This window comes from Equus asinus, chromosome 20 (genome assembly GCF_041296235.1).
Source record: "Equus asinus isolate D_3611 breed Donkey chromosome 20, EquAss-T2T_v2, whole genome shotgun sequence".
Taxonomy (NCBI): domain Eukaryota; kingdom Metazoa; phylum Chordata; class Mammalia; order Perissodactyla; family Equidae; genus Equus; species Equus asinus.
The window spans coordinates 25,045,312-25,058,342 of record NC_091809.1 but is presented as its reverse complement, the minus strand read 5'-3'; the positions used below and the strand labels follow the sequence as shown (position 1 = coordinate 25,058,342).

General features: G+C 40.6%; 1 protein-coding gene across 2 annotated transcripts in view; it reads right to left on the bottom strand.

Moving 5' to 3' along the window:
• LOC106834348 (zinc finger protein 709-like) overlaps positions 1–13,031 on the bottom strand; it is a 62,156-nt gene that overhangs the window by 36,446 nt on the left and 12,679 nt on the right. The gene's annotated exons all lie outside the window — the stretch shown is intronic.

Below are 13,031 nucleotides of genomic sequence, written 5' to 3'. Positions count from 1 at the left end.
AGCAGATGTTAGCTCAGGTCTAATCTTCCTTAAAAAAAAAAAAAAAATTAAAGATAAAGAGAGAATGCTAAAAGCCACAAGAGAAAGGCAACAAGTTGCATACAAAGGATACCCCATAAGGCTATCAGCTGACTTCTCAGCAGAAACCTTACAGGTTTTTTCGAGGGGAGTGGCACAGTATATTTAGAGAGCTGAAAGGAAAAAACCTATAGCCAAGAATACCCTACCTGGCAAGATTATCATTCAGAATGGAAGCAAAGACAAAGAGTTTCCCAGACAAGCAAAAATTAAAGGTTTGTCATCAAGAAACTAGTTTTAGAAGTAATGCTAAAGGAACTTATTTAAGCAAGAAAGAGAAGACCACAAATAGGAATAAGATAATTATCCCCCCAAAAAGGCAATAAAGTCACTGGTAAAGGCAAAAATACAGTACAGGTAGTAGATCAACCACCTATGAAGACAAAATGAAGGTCAAAAGACAAAAGTACTAAAATCACCTGTTTCCATGATAAGAGGGTAACAGATACACACACAAAAAAAGAGGTTTGATATCAAAAAGATAAAACATGGGAGGAGGAGAGTAAGACTAGAGCTTTTAGAAAGACGTCAAACTAAAGACACCATTAACTTAATATAGATTGCTAGGTTATTATATATGAACCTCAAGGTAATCACAAGTCAGAAACCTATAATAAATACACAAAAAAGAGAAAGGAAGCCAAACATACTACTAAAGAAAGCCATCAAATCACAAGGGAAGAGAATAAGAGAAGAAAGAAACAGAGAAAAACTACTAAAACACCCAGAAAAAAGTAACAAAATGGCAATAAGTATATACAATAGCTACCTTAAATGTCAATAGACTAAATGCTCCAATCAAAAGGCACAGGGTGGCCAAGTGGATAAAAAAACAAGACCCACATATATGCTGCATACAAGAGAGAGATTTCAGACCTAAAGACACTCACAAACTGAAAGTGAAGGGATAGAAAAAGATACTCCATGCAAATAGCAATGAAAAGACAGCTGGAGTAGAAATACTTATATCAAGACAAAATAGACTTTAAAACAAAAACTGTAACAAGCAACAAAGAAGGGTACTACATAATAAAGGGAACAATTCAACAAGCGGATATAACACTTGTAAATATCTGTGAACCGAACATAGGAACACATAAATACAAAAAGCAATTATTAACAGACAAAAAAGAATAGACAATAACACAATAGTAGGAGACTTTAACTCCACTTACACCAATGTATAGAATATCCAAACAGAAGATCAATAAGGAAACATTGGCCTTAAATGACACATTACACCTGGTGGACTTGGTAGATATATATGGAACATTCCATCATGAAAATGAAAATACAGCATGCTAAAATTTATGGGATACAGCAAAAGCAGTTCTATGAGGGAAGTTTGTATCATTGCAAAACTACAAATGCAGCTCCAGGGACAGTTAAAATTCCTGTCACCAATCCCAAAACCTGGCCCGATGAGATTTATCCCTAAAGACACATAAATTATTGGCCTTAGGAAATCAAAGTCCTCCTTGGACAAATCCGCATTTCTTCCGTGTGCCTCTGAGATGAAAATGTTAAAAGTATGAACTTCAAAGACATAATTCTTAGAAGAAAAATGAAAGGGGGAAAAGTTATTTGAAATTTGGGCAAATAAAAATCTTTTTAGTGTTTCTCCACAGATATTAGTGAAAGGCTTTACTCATCTGAGCAGGCAATCTTAACTTATTCCATCCAGCAGAAAAACAACTTAGATCCCACTTCTTAGTAACTAGTGAGTTTTACATTATTGTACCTGTCTCATGGCTAAAATTTTGAAATGGAAACTATAAGCTCTCTGTTTCATGTGTCTGTATGTTTTATAGATGTGTGGTACTCTTCCACCTGTGGATGGTATTACTAAAATTAATTTGTAAACAGATCTATTTAATTGGCTTAAACAAACACATGCTTAGTATTCATGAAATTCTCAAAAATGTAATAGAAACTAACACAAATGTTTTTCAGGTTCACATGAACTGAGAAAATATTCACTATTAAAGTTAGTTTAAATCTAGTGATTTAATTAAAAAAGACAAGTCTTTAAAGTTATCAACATTGAATATAAAGCAGAAATAGAACTCTTATTCCACCTGAGTTCATTAATAAAATGAGTTTACATAATCTCTTACAAAATTTACAAGTAGAAAAATTAAGTTGGGATGATAACTTTTTCTGATGTCTAATGAGGTTTTTGTGGGTAATCTAAATATACAGATTAAGAACAAGCAAATTAAAGAGATGTAAGATTAAAAGTTCAAAGGTGAACATCTTAAAGAGTCTCCTCAAATCTTTTTGGTAAGCTGTAACCTTAAAGTTTTGCTAAGTTAAATGAGAAGTTAAATTCATTGAATATCCAGATCATTTCTAAATAAGAGGAAATACTCAAACATTACTTACTGAATGTACTTTTATCCATTTTTTGCTTCCTTCTATAGAGGAATAAAAGATATTTGGATCTATTAGTGAACACGTCTTGTGGCATACTGAAAAATTTACTCTGAGGAAGCACATGTTCCTAGAAAGTATAAAGTGTTTTTATGATAAATCTGTCAATCCACAGAACGCTAATGTAAAAGACCATTCATAACTGCTTCGTTCTTAGTTTTCACTAGAAATTAAAAATACTGAAATGCTTAAGAATTCTAATGTATGCAATTAAAACTACCAAAAATAATAAGGAAAAGGAATTCTATGTGTGGTCAGGGCTGGCTAAGACTAGAATAAATTTAACTGTGTAAGTGAGTTTTAATATAAAAGTAAGCTGCTGCAACATTAGTATTTGGTTTTCTCTCTAACAGACCATGTTCTTAAACTCTTGGTCTGCTCTAGATAATCAGAAATTATAAAAGGTTTGTTTCTTTTCCTTTATAAGTAATCTGCCTGAAGAAAAACACAAAAATTTTGTATCTTATCAAAATAAACATCTATGTTCCATGTTGACTTAATCAGGTCTTTGATTAATTAAATTCAGTACTCTCTTGCTGCCTGGCAACAAGAACATCAGCTCCTTATCCAAGGTCACCCTTTTGGGAGAAAGCACTCTGGATAGTCTTGTTCATAATTACTCAAATACAAAAGAAGATCACACATGTCTCTGCATGGATGAAACCCCAGAGCCTCACCTCAACCCTCAGGCTAATAAATTGGTTACAATTTCTGAGACACACAGTGACACCTCACCTGCACTGAGAAGAAGAGAAAAGCAACAGGGTGGGGGAGGTGGGCTTTAGGGTATCAAGATAGTGAGGTGCCCCTATGCTCCCATAGGAGGATGTGAACAGCTTATTTGAATAATTTTCTGGACAGACATGGTAATGTTACCCACTATGCTACAGAATGATGACTGTAATATTATTATGTAAAAGTATAGCACTATAGTATACACTAGAAAGCTGAATATACATATGTTAACTATAGAATATATTCTACTTACATATAATAATTACTTATAATACTATACTATATACTACCTACAGTATATACAGGTGACATACTACACACACCATATAAAAATAAATATATATGTCTTGCATTCTACATTTTTTCTATATCTACATACACATATACACAGAAAGATATATACTATATGCACGATTATTTTATACTACATATATATTACAGTAAACAAACACCAATTTTTAATATAGGTGTAGAAGCATCAAAAAATAGTAATACACTGAATCTGGAAATATATAAAATGAACTAAACACCCTGACCACGTGGGATTTAACCTAGGACAAAAATATTAGTTTTACCTCTGAAAATGAATTAACATAAGAAACCACTAATAGAATCAACATCAAAAACTACAGGATCATTTCAATAGATATAAACAAGCATTAGACCAAGTTCAACTCCCCTTCACAAGGAAAACACTCAAGAAACTAGGAGAAACTCCCTCAGTAAATGCCCTCAACCTGAAACAAAGCATCAGTGAAGAACCCACAGCTGACATCACTCTTGATGGTGAAGGACTGTGGGCTTTCTCAGATCAGAGAGAAGACACAGATGTCTGCTCTCACCAGCTCTACCCAACGTGGTGAGAAAGGAGCTACCAGGGCAGTTAGGCAAGAACATGGGAAAACCAACCACTCCAGAATTCAAAGGACACACACATACAGCTCCACAGACAGACATGCAAAATCACACAGGCTTTCTTTTGGCACATATAGGAGGACACACACAGACACGGATGCAAACTCACAACTCTCAGAGTTAATGGCTCAGAGAGACAAAGATGTTCCCAGACACACAGAGCCCAGGCCCTCTGCACTTCTCCCCACTTTTCTTTACTAGTTCGGGCCAAACATCATCAGATACACTGTATAATTTTATTTATATATCTTCTTTCTTCCCTCCTAAAATGTCAGCTTTAAAGTGAACAAGGATATTTGCTCTGCTTTGTTCACCAAAGCATCTACCAGAAGGCCTGTCACACCAATATTTCTTGCATATCAGGGCTCACAGAGAAACAGACACACACACTCACATGGAAGCTTTACACAAACCTCATCACAGGCCCAGAACTTACAAAGTGCGTTGTTCTCACTCCCATCCCACCTGGTAGAGGGGTGTCTCCTGGCTCCCAAACCAATCCCCAAAGAGGGGGTCTCAGCTCCTCCAGATGCGGAAGGGATTTCACCCCTCCTGACACCACACAGTACAAACAGGACATCTCTACAAAAAACACAAAATGGGAGACTGGATGGCAGTCAGGGCCCAAAGTGGCTGGAGTCATGATGTTCCAGGCCCTCTCACTGCTATAGATGCATCCAGAAACCCCCTCAACATGAATTGTCCGTTTGTCACTTTGCTTTTCTATTGTGAGCTCAGTGAGGGGACCAAAGGTGAGCATCCCCTCGCTCAGCCCCCATGTCCCCTGCTGCAGGCTCCCTGGGAAACATCAGCTCTGCTGTGGACTCACATTCCCACAGACCTCACTCCGTCCTCCCACGGTGGCTCCACCTTCTTCACTGAACACTTTCTCTTTAGGATCAGGGTCTAATTTGTATCCCTGAGATTTTAATTTATGGAGGTGACTAGTGACAACACAACAGGCCAATGTCATTGAAAGATTTTTATTTCTTACATTTCCCAAGATAAGGGCACAGCATGCCAGGAAGGGTCACAGGGGCTGCATCAGGGTTGCTCAGGAGGCAGAATCAGGAGAGGGACACAAACCTAGGCCACAGCCTTCATTTGGGTCCCACAGGAAATGTGAGTCAGGGCAGAGTGAGCAGCTCAGGACTGGCTGCTTTGAACAGTTCCAGCAGCCTTTGGGGCCTAGGGACGGTCCTCAGTCATCTGGTTCCTGGCCCTGGGTGGGTTTAGGGCAGGGAATACTGTCTGGCATGTGAGAGGCAGATAAGGAGGTCTGTAGGGACAGGGCACTGGATCGGGCGGGATGCATACAAGAGGCCCGCTGCAGACAAGCTGTCCACTGCCAACGTGGAATGAGGTGCCCCTGGGAGGGGCAGGGTCTCCCTATGTCCGAGAGGCCCCACAAGATGTCAAAACATTTTGAGACAAAATAAAACACAGGACTAATACAATCAGAAAGAAGACAAGGATTTGTCTGCTCAAGTCAGTTCAATTCAACATGGTGAGGGAGGGGCTACCAGGGCAGTTAGGCACCAAGTGAAATAACAGCATTCCAGATTTTAAGGACATACACACACAGCCCCCCAGACAGACAGACAAAAATCACACAGGCTTCCTCACTGGACACACATGTGCACACACCCACACATAGACACCCAAAGTCACAGACTCTCAGAGATAATGGCCCAGAGACACACAGCCCAGGCCCTGAAGAGGGAGAGTCAGGGCCCGCGATGGCTGCAGTGATCACCGTGTTCCAGCCCCTCACGCTGCTATAATCATTTCCAGAAACGTGTCCTCACCATGTGGCCCTTCCTCACTTTGCTTTCCCATTGGAAGCTCAGTACAGACAACAAAGGTCTGTGCGTCCTCAGTCAGCCACCATATCCCCCCCTGCCATCTCTCCAGTCTGGGATCCATCACCGCCTGAGTCTCATCTGCATGCAGACCTCATGTGTGCCAGCCCAGTGGGCAGTCCTCACCAAGGCCCTGATCACTGCTTTTCCCTGGAACATTCACGGAAGGGGTTGGAAGCCTCGGGACTTGAGACTGCAGGTATTCCAGCACAGAGACATCACTTTGGGGACACAGGAATGCACCGGAAGTTGTTGAAAGAGCATGCTGGGACATGGTTTGATGCACAACTGCCTCTTCTCTTCAACAAAGAGTGGATGTGGCCTCTGACAAAGGGGAGGACACCACATCCTGCATCTGCACACCTCAGAAAAAGTGGAAATCCCTGCCATTTCTGCCACTTCCTTTGGAGGGGTGCCCATTGCATTCTGGGAGCCATGTGAGGAGAGCAGGCCTCGTGACGGTGGAGGGTCTGGCTGAGATCACCATTTCCCAGAGTGCCAGGGCTGGAACTCTACAGGGTGAGTCCTGTTCTAGAAAAAGTAAGCACCGGCCTTGGTGGGTGGGCTCCAAACTCACTCTGGAAGCAGGTTCTGAGGTGAAGGAGCTGGGGTGGTCAGTGCATGTGCCATTGAAACCACAGGGTGGAAGATGCCAGAGATCTCAGGGAGAGTGATTTAGGTACAGCCAGGCGCCTGAGGGACTCCCAGAGCTAGGACAAGGCAGGACATCTCTTAGACACTATTGGTGGAACTGAAACTATCGTGAAACTGTGTGTGTTGGTGCAGAGATGATGTGTATGTGACAGTGGGGAGTATTGTGTTCCAGGGGCTTGTGTCTTGTGACATGGGTTCTGCCCCTGTCTCACCTCACAGTCGCCTGGGGTTGCAAATGTGAAAATAAATACAGGAAATCTCATTTAAAATGGGCTAGGAAGCCCCGAAGCAGGAGCGCTCATGAACTAGTACTCACCATACACTGTAGACACCGAACAGGAAGAAGCGTCCTTTCCATCCCCCAAGAGGAAGCAGCTTACTTCACAGACCACTGAAGGAGGAAGGAAGAACTTCTCCTGCCCAGGAACAGCCCAGCCAATGAGAAACCACCACCCTCGGCCACTGACAGCACCCTGATCTCTCATTCTCCTTCCACGGACTTCTGTTCCAAACAGCCCCTCCCAGCTTTCTTCCTGTCCTCTATAAAAGCAAACCCATCTGTTCTGTTCTCCCTACTTGCTGATGCTTCACCACAGTTTACATGTCCTGAATTGTACTCCTGAATAAACTCATTTTACTGGTAAAATAAGTGGCTCTTTAATATTTTAAGGTTAACAACAGAGAAAATTTCCAGAGTGGGACAAGTGTTGCATTTAAACATGTTTCCCAGTAAGGAAGCACAAAGTAGGCTTGAGATGGGAAACTTAAGAGCTGGATCCCATGTGGAGATGTGTTAGATGCACCTTTATGTTTCAGACCACCGCATTCCCAGGATATGACCTGAGAAACCTGGTGTCAACTCAAGGATTGAGGCCGGAAGTCCTATCACTTTCTCTGCAGTTATGTGAATGACATGAGGGCAGGTGTAGCCCTAGAGGGAATTTTCTAATTCAGACTGGGTACCAGGAACAGTCTGTAGTGGCCGATGTCCTTCTTCCCCAGTCCTTCCACTTCTTCCTAAGATGAACCCAAGGTGGTGCAAGGAAGTGTTCGACATATAGCAATCAGAGTTCTGGAGAGTTTAATATCCTCCTGGCATGTGAAAACATTTTTGTTTTCTACTGTTTTTAGTATATACACATACTATTTTAAGAGTAGTGGTGACTTTTCACAAACGTACAGTTATACCGCCATCAGGATGGAGAACGCTCCATCACCCCAAAGGAACACTCTTGTGGTGCCCATTTGTACTGAACCCTCCCACCCTGAAGAGCTGATCTGTTTTAGGTTCCTATACATTTGCATTTTCCAGAACGTCGTATCAGTGGAACACCATGTTACCTCAGAAGTCCTATTTTCAAACTTTAATGCCACAGTTGTAAAAGTGCATAATTATATAAAACTTGCAGTGTCCTTGTGAGTTTGAAGTTTTTGACATTGCCCAGGAGAGGGGACACATTATACCTTCCAAACTTCAAAATAAGAGATTCCGCTGTCACGAGCTATGTGAATTTGGGTAAGACCCTGTGTTTAACTTTCGTCATTTGTCTCATGAAAGGAAAGATGGGGTCAGGGGATAAAATGAGATGCAAATAATTTAAAAATCATATACTCTCTACACTGCTAAGAAAACAGAAATTAGCACTAAGAAAAAAGAGAACCAGTCTAGATTTCTGTTGTCGTTTAATGAAACAAAAGCTGTCACGTTTTACCCCATCTTCCATAACATCTGGAAATGTAAACATATGGAAATAATCCCTGAAAAAAGCAAAAACGGGCTTTGAGGTCTTTGTGCCTCATTGAAACAAAAACCTCCCAGCTACTCCTCTTAGAAAAAGGAATAGAGGGGCCGGCCTCGTGGCCAAGTGGTTAAGTTCGTGTGCTCTGCTTCAGCGGCCCAGGGTTTCGCCGGTTTGAATCCTGGGCATGGACAGGACACCACTCATCAAGCCATGCTGAGGCGGTATCCCACATGCCACAACTAGAAAGACCCACAACTAAAAATTGGAACTATGTACCAGGGGGCTTTGGGGACAAAAAGGAAAAATAAAATCTTTAGAAAAACAAAAAGGAATGGAAAATTTTATAATTTGAGGATGTGAAATTTACCTCCTTTGCCACCACACAGGATATTATTCCAAACAATACTCCGTCTGTCTACAGCTCACCTCAATTACTGCTTGGATCATTACCCTCTAAACATTCACAGCTCTTTTTAGTATTTTAACCAGGAAATCACATTGACCTTGCACAGATATCACTCTACTCAGAGGAAAACCCATGATGGCCTACAACTGTGCAGATGACCTGAACCCTTCCTCACACTGGGAGAAACTCGAAGGTTTCATGGGGTACAAATTGTGTCACTCAGTCTGAATAGCAGCAAAATGATATGCTGAATCAAAATGCAATTTCAAATCCTTTCAACTGATGTTAAACAGAAACATAAATACCACAAATACCATGGCCCAAAGCAATGGAAGTTGAGTTCTAGTTACCCATGTATCTGGATCATGATCGAATAGCACATGCAGGAAAACATTTGGCCACAGCTAAAGTGAAGATGAACTCTGTCTATGCCTTTATCTTTACGGGGAACCATCGTGTTTAATCTCAATAAGGCAGGACTTTGGTATTGCTGCCCATTGTTTACATCCACACTGGAGCAGTCCCTTCAACAGTGTTTAAGATACATATGATGTTGGGAAAACAATGATCAATGATGACATCCTCACTCACTGAGGCTGCTGCCTACCACAGAGAAGATATACATCCACCAAAGGATGAATGAATACAGAAGTTCTATGTGTGTGTACATATATACACACACACACAATGGATTGTTATTCAGCCATAAAAAACCAGGACATCATACCATTTTCAAAGACATGGATGAAACCTGAAGGCATAATGCTAAGTGCAATAAGTCAGAGAAAGATAAATACTTTATACTCTCACTTATATTTGGATTCTAAAAAAATAAACTCATAGAAAAGGAGATCAGACTTGTGGTTACTAGAGATGGGGGTTGGGGTGTGCTGGAAGGAGCAATTGGAGGAGTGGTCAAAAGGTACAAAATTCCAGTTATAAGAGAAATAAGGACTAGGGATATAATGTATCACATGATTATAGCTAACACTGCTATATGATATATAGGAAAGCTGTTAAGAGAGTAAATCCTAAGAATTCTACTCACAAAGAGAAAATCTATTTTCTTTACGCTTTTCTTCTTCCTTTAATTTTTTATTTTACCTATATGAGAAGCGGATGTTAACTGACCTAGTGTGGTAATCATTTCACAATTATGTGTAAATCAAACCACCATGTTGTACACTAAGTATATAACGTCATGGAGTCAATTCTTTCTCAATAAAACTGGAGTCAGAGACTTTTGGTCTCTGGACTGTCAAGCAAGGAGCTCAGAAGCCAGTCTCCAGTTCTCAAAACAAAAAAACCATGCCACAACCAGAAGAACCCACAACGAAGAATATACAACTATGTAACGGGGGGCTTTGGGGAGAAAAAGGAAAAAATAAAATCTAAAAAAGAAAATCTAGACACAGACTTTACACTTTTCACAAAAATTAATTAAAAACTAATCAAAGATCTTAGGATAAAATGTAAAACAGACATACTCCTAAAGATAAAATAGGAGAAAATCTAAGTGACCTGGGGTTTGGTGATTTTTAGCTACACCACCCAAAGCAAGGTCCAAGATAGAAAAGCAAATTTGACTTCATTAAAATGACAAGCTTCCAAGGTGGGCGGAGCAAAATGGCAGGGTGAGCTGACCCGGGATTCTCTCCCCTCCAAAATACAACAAAAGATTGGAAGAACTGAATTTCAGAGAATAAACATAATGCCAGCTCGTTAGAGACCTACAATACCAAGAAGGCGGACATCATAACCTTGCTTACACCTTCGGAGGCGACAGAACGGTAGGAGAGAACATCGCTCCCTCCCCTAGAGTCTGCGATCGCTGCGGCGCAGATTGGGAAGGAGCGGGGGAGGGGCCGCACGACCAGGTGATCATCCAGGACTCCTGCCGCTGATTCAGTGGAGACCCGCTGATGGGGGGAAAGCTTCTGTCAACGGGGACCCTATAAAACAAGGGCCTTGCGAGAGCAGAGAACAGAACTGATCTGAACCCAGACCGGCGCCTGTAACAGCCCCTCCCCTCTAACAAAGCCAGTGGGCGCAGCCATCTTGCCTCGAAGGCAGAGAGCTAACACGCCGCTCTCGACCCCCATCTAGTGGCGACAGGCTGTAACTGCAACTGAATTCTACCACCATGAGAAAAAACTGCTCCTCTACCATCCAGCAATTTATAAAAGCTCCAGACCAGAAGGAAAACAATAAAAACACAGAATTAAGTCCTGAGGACTTGGAATTAGGTAAACTAAGTGATAATGAATTCAGAGCAGCTATAATCAAAAAACTCAATGAGGTAGAGAGAAAAATAGAGAAACAAGCCAAGTTCTGGAGTTACTTCACAAAAGAGATTGAAATCATAAAGAAGAATCAAACAGAATTACTTGAGATGAAAAACACAATGGACCAGATAAAACAGAATACGGATTCCCTGAATGCCCGTGTAGACAACCTAGAGGAGCAAATCAGCATAATCGAGGACAGACAGGCTGAATGGCGCCAGACAGAGGAAGAAAGAGAACTAAGAATTTTAAAAAATGAGGAAAATCTCCGAGAGATAATGGATTCAATGAGGAGTAAGAACATAAGGATCATAGGAATTCCCGAGAATATGGAAAAGGAAAATGGAGCAGAAAGTGTGCTTAACGAAATTATTGAAGAGAACTTCCCAAATCTAGGGATCAACGGAGAAATGTGTGTAGAGGAGGGTTTTAGATCTCCTAGATTTGTCAATGTAAAAAGGCCCACCGCAAGGCACATAATAGTAAAGTTGGCACATAGGAATGATAAGGAAAGAATACTCAGGGAAGTAAGAAAAAAAAAGAGAATAACCTATAAAGGAGCCCCTATCAGACTGTCAGCGGATTTCTCTACAGAAACCCTACAAGCTAGGAGAGAATGGAGTGATATATTCAAAGCTTTAAAGGATAAAAACCTTCAGCCAAGAATACTCTATCCAGCAAGAATTTCCTTCAGATATGAGGGAGAAATTAAATCTTTTCCAGACAAACAAAAGTTAAGGGAATTTGTAACTAAAAGCCCTCCATTACAAGAAATCCTCAAGAAGGCTCTCATACTTGAAAAAAGAAAAAAGGGAGAAAGGGGACACAATCGACAGACTAGGGAGACCGATGGATAGAACCAGAACAGGATAGCAAATATTCAACTATAGCATTAGGGTAAAAATAAGGAAACTACCAAAACAAGGACGATCTTAGCACTCTAACTACAAATTAATAAGACGAGTTGGAATAAAAAATGAAAATAATTATTTAGGAGGGGAAGAGCAAAGGGTCTAAATCAGTATTGGTTGAGTAAGTAAGAGACCACCAGAGAATAGACTATATTATACACGAGATTCTAAATACAAACTTCAAGGTAGACACTAAAATACAGAACAGAGTCACAAATCATAAATAAGGAAAAATCAAAGAACTCCAGCATAAGAAATTGCAGTATTAAATGGGTAGTCTAAAGCACACAGGAAAAGAAACACAGGAAAACAAGATAATGAGCGACAGATTGACAGCATTAAATCCACATGCATCAATAATCACTCTCAATGTGCATGGATTGAACTCTCCAACAAAAAGACACAGAGTGGCAAAATGGATTAAAGAACAAGATCCAACAATTTGTTGCCTCCAGGAAACACACCTCAGCCCCAAGGACAAACACAGACTCAGGGTGAAGGGGTGGAGGACAATACTTCAAGCAAATAGCAAGGAAAAAAAGGCAGGTGTTGCAATTCTCATATCAGACCAAGTGGATTTCAAAATAAGACAGGTAAAGAGAGACACAGAGGGACAATATATAATGATCAAAGGGACACTTCATCAAGAAGAAATAACGCTTATAAATATCTATGCACCCAATACAGGAGCACCAACATTCATAAAGCAACTATTAACAGACCTAAAGGAAGATGTTAAAAACAACACAATAATAGTAGGGGACCTCAACACCCCACTCACATCAATGGACAGATCATCCAGACAGAAAATCAACAAGGAAATAGTGGAGCTGAATGAAAAACTAAAACAATTGGGCTTAAAAGACATATATAGATCACTCCACCCTGAAGGAGCTGAATACACATTCTTCTCAAGTGCACATGGAACATTCTCTAGGATAGACCATATGTTGGGAAACAAGGCAAGCCTCTACAAATTTAAAAAAATTGAAATAATAACAAGCATCTTC